This window comes from Triticum urartu, chromosome 6A, assembly GCF_056163025.1.
Source record: "Triticum urartu cultivar PI428250 chromosome 6A, HENAU_Tu73, whole genome shotgun sequence".
Classification (NCBI taxonomy): Eukaryota; Viridiplantae; Streptophyta; class Magnoliopsida; order Poales; family Poaceae; genus Triticum; species Triticum urartu.
This window is the reverse complement of record NC_141878.1, coordinates 345,370,384-345,378,314: the sequence shown is the minus strand read 5'-3', so window position 1 is coordinate 345,378,314 and position 7,931 is coordinate 345,370,384. Positions and strand designations below refer to the sequence as shown.

The 7,931-nt window shown below is 37.3% G+C and overlaps 1 long non-coding RNA gene across 4 annotated transcripts; it reads left to right on the top strand.

Annotated features, from left to right (window-relative positions):
• Positions 1–706: 706 nt before the first annotated feature.
• LOC125512784 (uncharacterized) lies at positions 707–4,161 on the top strand. 4 transcript variants are annotated; one of them, XR_015608198.1, is made up of 3 exons: positions 877–1,201; positions 2,340–3,604; positions 3,703–4,161. It is a non-coding gene; the product is annotated as an uncharacterized LOC125512784 (long non-coding RNA). The 4 variants fall into 4 exon arrangements; XR_015608200.1 differs by having other exon boundaries at positions 880–1,201; positions 2,340–2,703; positions 3,495–4,161; XR_015608197.1 differs by having other exon boundaries at positions 885–1,201; positions 2,340–2,462.
• Positions 4,162–7,931: the final 3,770 nt, after the last annotated feature.

Genomic DNA, 7,931 nt, shown 5'->3' with positions numbered 1-7,931 from the left:
ATGCAACCAGATGATGAAGTCCAGGAGCCAGAGGATCCCGAGGATGTTTCTACGTCGAGTTCGGCTTCGAGGAGTAGTTAGGAGGTCCCAGGCAGGAGGCCTTGCCTTTTCGATCGTTGCTATTTTTTGTGCTAGCCTTCTCAAGGCAAACTTGTTTAACTTATGTCTGTACTCAGATAGTGTTGCTTCTGCTGACTCGTCTATGATCGAGCACTTGTATTCGAGCCCTCGAGGCCCCTGACTTGTATTATGATGCTTGTATGACTTATTTATTTTTAGAGTTGTGTTGTGATATCTTTTCGTGAGTCCCTGATCTTGATCGTACACGCTTGCATGTATGATTAGTGTACAATTGAATTGGAAACGTCACATTAATGCACTATGGCGACTCTTAGGGAATGGTTAATAGTATAGCCGGATGTTGGCTATATGTTGTTGTTATGTCATCTATAGTCAATTTTATAGGCAAGACATATAATAGTTAGCTGTAAATATATACTACTATGACTCACCTTACACTCTCACAAAGTTTCTAGGAGCATTGCCGCAGCTGGCTGTTAATCTACAGCCCGTTTATTTTCTCTCTCCTCCAACTCAACAAGAATACATTATTTAAATTCTTATAACCCACTTACATTATCTTATTATACTTGCTCTTACCACCTTGCCGATTGCTACATACAAGACTGTGAAAACCAAGAGAAGATGATGCATTATTTCTGGAATTATGTGTTAACTAGTGAAATGTGTTAACTAATGAAATGCTCTTACCACCTTGTCTTTTGGTGACCCTGGCTGAAGAATAAGTAATTCTTCAACCGGGTCGATCGACCGAGCGATGGTGTACATTTAACTGAACGGTCAGCCAATGTAATTTTACTTCAACACAAACGTTAGCTGGTCGCCCACCCCCCAGATGTCAAAAGGAAAAAAAAAACTAGCCCACTCCCCCGGTTCGTTCCTCTCTCCCTCCGGCCCCGATGCTTCACATCTCGTCATTGCGGCGGAGGCAGCGGCAGCGACGGCACCGGACGGACGACCCGGCGGCGAGGACTACCTCTCTCGCGTGTGGAGTAGTTCCCTTTCCTCTCTCATGCGGTAGCAACTCGGAGGCGCCGTGGGCGGTGCAAGATCCGGGCGAGCTCGGCAGGACAACGGCGTTCTCCGGCGTCCCTCTCCAGCGTCGACGGTATTATCGCCAGTAAGACCAGCCTCCTCCTATTCTTCCCCTATCCTCCTCCATAAACTTCTGAATTTCTGGGGTTAGGGTTATTGGTTTTTGGGAACGGTGTGGGGAAAGAGGAAGAAGACCAAGAAAGGAAAGGAAAATGAGAAGCTCGGGTGATGGAGGTAATTCTGGAGAAGGGCTCCTGGTGGTGGAGATGGATATCATAGCGGAGGAGATGAAGGGCGTGTCGATGACATAGAAGAAGAGGAGGAGCTTAAGGCTGCGGAGAAAAAGGAACAACAGCAGAGTATCAGACTTCGATCTAGCTGAGGTCAACTTTTGTTTTCACGGGACATGTGGTCCTCTCTCTGATTTTGCTTTTGTCTAAATTTCACGAATTTTAATCCTGAAGTAAAAAAAATGATGGTTCTGACTTAATTGAATGTTAGTGGTGATTTACATAAAGAATCAGCCTGTACCTAGCTGACAATGCTAATTATCTGTAAATTTGTGTTAATCGAAATTTGCACATACATACGAGCAATATTTCTTCACTATAAGAATATTCACCTTGCGAGGATTTTTGTTGTATGCTATTCTTAAGATATGATTTGTATTGGTGATGCTAGCTTTATGTTTTTTGAATTTATTAGGCAAACCAATAATTGAAATTCTGCCAAGAAATCTAGGAGCAGAAGAAGATGTATGCAAGGGACTTGGAGACAAGACAATGGTGCGCAGGCGGGAAAATTATTGTTCTAGTTGGTTAGGATTGGGGTTCGACTGCTATTGAGTTTATTATATCAAAGTTGGTTGCATCAGTCACTTCAGGAGATGGTCATGTGCGCTAGGAAATTAGCTTGATTTGGAGATACTACAATGAAGCATAGCTAGCTGGACTATGCAGTTGCCTAATTGGAATTCACAACTAGTGCCTTCGGCAATTCCAACAAATCTGGGATTCAGTATAAAGCAAACAAATTTTCTTGTTAGCAAACATTGTTGTATTTTGGAGTTTATTAAGCCATTGACAGAAAATGAATAACGCGATTCAGATTAAGGAGTGTTTACAAGTTGTGTGCTCATACAAGTACAGGCTTTAGGTGTACGTGAATCTTTAAGCTGTTCCTTTCTAGGACAATTTCTAAGACTGTTTTCCTTTTACCCAAAGGTTTGAAGCTTTGGGCGCCTGCGGCCGGCTCGACAGGTGGCATCAGCAAGCGCCGGCCGGCCTCGGCACTACTGCGGGTGGTTATATGGTGCGCGGAGCACACCAGTGGGCTTCAACGTCAGGGTACAGTGGCGAGCTAAATCCTGAGTCCAGCTAGGCTTTTTTTGGTTCAGGTTTTGTTACTGTTTTCCATTCGGGATTTTGTGGTTGCCAAACCTAGCACTTGCAGTTGTTTGTTTCAGAAATTCATGTCCCAACATCAAATTTTGATAAGGAAATCCTGCCAACAAATCGATGTTATGGGCTTACTAGTCAGATGAATACTTTCTATTTTATTCAGGGATACATTCAGCATGCTTGTGAGGTACACATTTTTCACGTCCAGTTAGAAGTGTTTGCTTGATTTGTCGCCCAAGTTTCCTATTCTAATGATGCTCCTTCACTTCAATACAACGCTGGCATGTAGGATGAATAGCTATGCAAATTATCATGCACAAATTAAAAAAATAGCTTCGCTCTTCTTCTGCATGTCTCCAAGGCATAATTTCTGACCTATCATGAGATAATGATTATTTCTTCTTCTTTCTTATCATGCGGCTAGTTGCTATGAAAATTTAACACATACATCAGCCTTTTGTCATTGAAACAAAATCATATCTGCCAAGTTTCTACATTCCGTCGAAGCTTGCAAATTTACCATCTAAGTTGGCACATTTATTGAAACAAACCGTAACCATGGATTTTATATGGAAGATCAACATATCATCTTTACATTAGATTCATGTATACTGTAAGGAATTGATTTTGTTCATCTTCATTCCATTTTCCTATCTTGCAAAGCTGTCCATTCAAGTATGATCAATTTCTACTCTGTGACTTGATACATTTGTAACAATGGCATAGTGCCATTGACATGCTTTTCTTTTTCGTCCCGTTTAATATTGATTCATCTACATGGTTATATGCATGCCTTTGCATACATTACTTATCCAGTCTGCTATTGATCATTTCTATTTTTCATCCTGGCAGTACGCTGATAGCTTATCCAGTCTGCTATTGATCATTTCCATTTTTCACCCCGGCAGTATGCCGATAGCTATAATTGAGTCAATAGTTCCAAAATGTTGCTTCATAATTATTTGTCTATTTGGGCAGCACATGGATGGCTTCGGTGGGTGCCATGGCCTTTCCATTCTGAATTGAAGTTGGTCTAAAAATGTCGAACTCTGCCATGGAACACAAAAGATATAACTTACCTTCATATGGTTGATTCTTCTTAGTCTTCCTTTTGTGAAGCTGTGTAGCAATCTTCCTTTTCCTATCTGTAATTAGATTTTCTTAGGAATACTCTCCATTTTCTTAGGAACACGACGTTGTTTCGATGCCTCCAAATGCAGCAGCAACAGAGCCGGAAGAATATCGATGGCAAGGTGAGCGACATCTGGCAGATTGTGAACAGAGGCCACGGAAGGTGGCTGGAACCCCAACGTGGCCCCAAAATCAACCACCAACGGGCAGGCGTAGAGGAGGTGACTCGCCGACTGCAGCGGGGCATGGCGGAGTGGGCAACTATTCCACGCTCTAAAATTCAGGTTTATAGCAATGAAAAAGGTGATTTTGTTCCTCAATCATGCTTAACATTTCTTTAGCAAACAAGCACTAGCAGCCTGTTTTCAGATGTGCTTCTTGTTGGTTCATGTAGACATGCCAATGAAGGCCTGGTAAAGTAGAACAGAAAAAAAAATACAGTATATTGGTTTAATTGTTCTCTTGTGTGGACCAAAATTAGCGAGTAAAGGAAATACGATTTTGCTTCCAAATTCTTTCTGCGAGCTTATCCCAGGAATAATGTTTTGTTCCTATTTGAATTGGAACGTGTGACTTCCGGAGGCTACTCTTCCATCCGATGTTGCTGTTCAACAGCTCTCAAAGGCACAGAGCAAATCAGTCGGGCTTCGACCAGATGTCCATCTCCAGAACCTTGATTCCTAATCCTACAGAGCTCTATTCTGGCAAGTAGTACATGTAATTAGTTCTTGGAGGGTATGCAGATTGAATTGCTATATTGCAGTCTGGACTACTGCAATTTTTTGATAACCATGATCTGGATGTAGATAATTTTGAGAAAGCATACTTCTTTCCATGTGCATATAGGCTTTATGGGATTAGTCTCTCTATCATCAGTTCTTCCAGTATTTGATTCAACCCTCTTAAATTCTAATTTAAGCAATTTATCAATCCATCTCATGGGAGAAGATCTGTGTTTGGTTCAGTCAAATGTCTTACATTTCCTTCAAATCTACTACTAGTGTCAAAAACGCTCTTATATTGTGGGACGGAGGGAGTATCTTATTTCTGTAACATTCTGACCTATATATGAGAATTATGTAGCTCCTTTATTACGACAGTAATGATTCACTAAGCTTCTATTGTACCACACGGTCCATTTTATTTCCAGTTGTTGCCACCTCATCTAGATACAGCACCCCCTATTCAGTGAGCTCCTAGGCATGCTTTGTGTTTTTAGATCAAACTGTTCTTCTGCAACAAAATTGAATTGAAGTGTTGGTCTGGAAAAAAATTTAAGAAGAAATGAACTATATGCTCATTTTCTACCATCTACACTACTATAGCAATTGGTACATGCCAGCGAGCATAATTCAGCATGGGGCACCATTCTGCTTTTCTTAAGAAACAAAGGGTTCTCCCTGGAGGGTCGTGTAATCAGTGTGCTATCTGAGGCCATGTATAGAGTTATAGTTCTGTTTTTCTTAAGAGCTGACCCTGTAAATTCTAGCTCTGTTTTCTTAGAGCTGATATGTAAATTCTTCAATGTTTAAATAAAGTTCAGCCTCAGGCCCTTCAAGATAACACTATTCCCCAGACTAAAAGGTGATGTTGTGTTTATATGATAACAATAAGGTTCTCTTAGGAATGTCATTCAAATAAAAATATAGTGTATAATTGAGGACAAAATTCCAGAAATTGTACCACCAAAAAGATTCCTACTGAGATTTCCATTACATCATCTTTTTTTTTGTGAAATTCCATCACATCAAATCTAGATAGTTTCTCATAGGACGTAACTTGGTGGCATGCATAATGTAAGACTACCTCTCTCCCTTTTATGCGGCTAACGAATGGTTTCCTTCCTCCCCATAGTAATCTTACCTCAAGTGTTTTTGTTTCTTACGCTTCAAAATTCTGGACATGGGATAGGCTGGGGTGAGAATTCCTCACCCAGGGTGACGAATAGCGCGATCCTCTATATATATATATATATATATATATATATATATATATATATATATATACTATTATGATATTTCAAAGCAAGTTCCATGAAAAAAATTGCATATGAGTTCATAGTTTTTGTTATATTTGTGAAATACATACATATTTGTACGTAAAAAAGAGCATACTCAAAAAAGGTATATACTACCTTAAAATTAGTATATATACTACCTAATCATTGTTATATACTATATACTACACACTACACGTACGTACCCTCGGTTTCGACAGATACTACATACAATACTGCTTGTAGAAACATTTGTCCTATATATATATATATATATATATATATAGAGGGTCACACTATTCGTCACTCTGGGTGAGGACTATTTATTCTTTACTCCCCTCTATTTTACCATTAATCCACCGTAATTTTACGTTCCGTAAGTTTTGTCTTATTTCCGACGTAAAAAAGGGACCATAAGAAAATATATAATCACCGTAAAAAATATTTTATGTTATGTAAAATTACAAACATAAAAACATAGTCTAAAATACACATAAACTGTAAATTTTCTTGTCTTATGACCTATATTTTTATTTTCTTATGTCAAATTTTACGTAATGAATCAATAGAAATGTAACTATTTGAATTCGAAATGTAATTTAATTATGAAATGATCGTAAGATTACCTCGGATGAAGAATAACTTATTCTGCAGCCTGGGTGATGAATAGTAACACTATAGGGTCATGCTATTCGTCACCCTGGGTGAGGAATACTTATTCTTCACCCCCTCTATTTTACCATCAATGCATTGTAATTTTACGTTCCGTAAGTTTTGTCTTATTTCCGACGCAAAAAGGGACCGTAAGAAAATATATAATCAACGTAAAAAATATTTTATATTATGTAAAATTACAAACGTAAAAACATAGTCCAAAATACACATAAACTGTAAATTTTCTTGTCTCATGACCTATATTTTTATTTTTTATGTCAAATTTTACGTAATGAACCAATATGAATGTAACTATTTGAATTCAAAACGTAATTTAATTATGAAATGATCATAAGATTACCTCGGGTGAAGAATAACTTATTCTGCACCCTAGGTGATGAATAGTAACACTATATATATATATATATAGGGAATTATAAATTTTAATATTAATTATTTTATTTAGCTTAATATGTGATTAGGTTAATATGGGATTAGATGAAAAGTGGTAGACAGGTATGCTTTCTATCATGAATAGTATTTACTGTTCACTAGGTAGTGCATTATTCATAATAATGTTTATTATTTAGTATACTATTTGGAATAGTATTTCACTATTCATAGCAATATTTAATTCAATATGATTACCTTCATGTTTTAACTTGATTATATATTTGATACAGGATTTATTCTGGGCTGGCGAGGCCAATAATTCGTCCGATGGTGTACGCAGTAGTGTAAAATCCTACTCAGTATTTCCTCTGTTTTTATTTAGTTTGCATATTAGGTTTGACCGAAATCAAACTTTGCAAAGTTTGATCAAGTTTATAGAAAAATATATAAACATTTACCATAACAAATCTATATGATGTGAAAGTACATTTAATAATGAATCTAGTGGTATTGAATTTTTATTGTATATATTAATATTTTTGTTTATAAACTTAGTCAAAACTTACAAAGCTTAACTTTGACCAAAGCTAATATGCGGACTAAATAAAAACGGAGGGAGTACTCACCATATTTATCATTATGTTGCATCAAATATAGCTAGTTGCGTTCACTTAGCAGTTTTAATTGCAAATTAATGGGGTAAATTCTTATCATCTTCCCAGGCAGTTCCATCCGAAGGGAACACTTCTCTACGGCCACAAGGTTCTCATTCAAACACCACTTTGGACTACACACGCAGAGGTTTCTCCTATAGGATCCCTAGCATAAGAACTCGTCCCATGAATTCATAAATAAAAATACCAAGTGAACCAAGAAACTACATCATCTAGTGAGTTATAGAAATCACTATTTTGTTCCGAATCATCATATTTTTCATCTTCTAACCACATTTCTTTTACTAATTCTTTCTCCTCCTCATAACTTTCTAATAATAACTTATTATTGATATCCCATTGCTCTTCTTCACTAACAACTTCCTTCTTTTTTGAACAATATTCTTATTCTTATTATTATTAATTATATCATTTTTATTAATAATAGCATTTGCTTTTCTTTCTGCGGATGCTATAATTTTATCTTCCATGGTTGAACTACTTGTGGCAAACTTTTTATCATTTTTTAGTTTCTTTATATATATATAGTCGAAATGTTGCATTGGCACCCAAAACTTCATTGATGCA